Source organism: Bison bison, unplaced genomic scaffold (genome assembly GCF_000754665.1).
Source record: "Bison bison bison isolate TAMUID 2011002044 unplaced genomic scaffold, Bison_UMD1.0 scf7180017864185, whole genome shotgun sequence".
Lineage (NCBI taxonomy): Eukaryota > Metazoa > Chordata > Mammalia > Artiodactyla > Bovidae > Bison > Bison bison.
The window spans coordinates 1096038-1097543 of NW_011494757.1; positions in this window are offsets into that span (position 1 = coordinate 1096038).

A 1506-nucleotide genomic window follows, 5' to 3' on the forward strand; every position below is an offset into this window, starting at 1 on the left:
TCCACAGTTGCGTGGGGCAGCCTGGTGCCCCGGCAGAGCAGGCCTGCAGATTCCAGTGCAGACGGGCCCTGGGAAAAGGGGGTCCCCACGAGGTGCGTGGGCACCGTGCGGCGGGCGGCTGAGGAGTTCCGAGCCATGGACCAAGTGGCCGCGGTTGGGCCAGGTGGGGGGGCTACACTTGCCGCCCCAGTCGACCAGAGTCAGGGTCGCAAGTGCTCGGCCTGCACCCCCGCCCTGTGTCCAGGCAGCGGCCCGGTGCGGACCAGGCCTCCTGCCGCCCAAGGCTGCCCTCATCGCCCATGCTCTCGGGAAGTGCAGGCGTGAGACCCCCACGAGACGTGGTCAGACGTGCCGCTCCCGCCGCTCTCCCTGCCGTGGGCACCCCCCGAGGTGTACAGCACAGACCCCCAGAGGGCCCCGGTGGGCGCTAGGCCGCACCCCCATAATGCAGGCGCCTCCCAGGTCCTCCGGTGTTGCTGGACCGAGGCCGTCCCCCAGCCCCAGCCCTTCGCGTGCACAACCTCAGCCCGCACAGCCCTCCTCCCGGCCTCGTGGCTGCAGGGTGAGCGCCCTGTGCCCCCCAGGCTGTCGGGTTGCAGGCTTGGCGTCTGCTCACCGGGTGCCAGGAGCACCCCACCCCCGGGGTGACAGCCGGTGGACACCGCCATCGTTGTCAGTCCCGCTTCCCTCGTCACGGGCCCTTCCGGGCACAGTGGCCGCGCTCTGGCCTGCCGAGACCTCTCCCCAAGCCTGGGACCTGCAGGAAGATACCTTTGGGCCCCTTCAGTGCTGTTTCCCCCCATAACCGAGGGCAGCGCCTTACACGGAAAACCGGTGACTTGTGAACAAAACACACGAGCAGCCGTCCTCTGCCCGTGTGAGTCGTAGGGTCGGCGGGCGGCTTTCTTGGATTGTTGGGGCTTTGGGATCCCTCTCAGAGTTAGGCATGGCGGAGTCACTGTAGTGAGCACAACGGAGTGGCGTCCAACATTCCCACCTAGATTGTGCCGGAAACCTCGGCAAGGGGACTGGACGCTGCTTGTATCTCAGGGGGCCTGGTTTCCGGACCTCCGGGGCAGGCCGGGAGGCGGGCCCTGGCAGGAGAATGCGTCTCCAGGGCACGTTCACAGGGGGCTGCCCGCCCCAGCCCCTGCCAGACAAGCCCGTGGGGAAGGAGGGGAGACCCCTCTGCAACTTGAGAAGCTCAGCCGGTTTCTATCAGTGGGAGCCCTTCCCCTGGCTCCCCGCTTTGAAACAAGTTTACCTACTCGGATGCAGACCGATGCAGACTGCAGATGGACTTGCGCTCATTTCCGAGGCCCGCCTGGGGGAAGAGAACTCTCATCAGCTTGGGGGCGGGCCGAGGGCTCGGCGCGCGTGACCCGTGGGACCTGCGTCCTTCGGGGAGGCCCGGGTCTCCACGCCGGCCCGTGGCTGCCCTTGCGGGCGCACAGGGTGACAGCAGGCTCCCCGCCTCCCAAAGCCCCGCTGGTGGCTTGGCCGCGG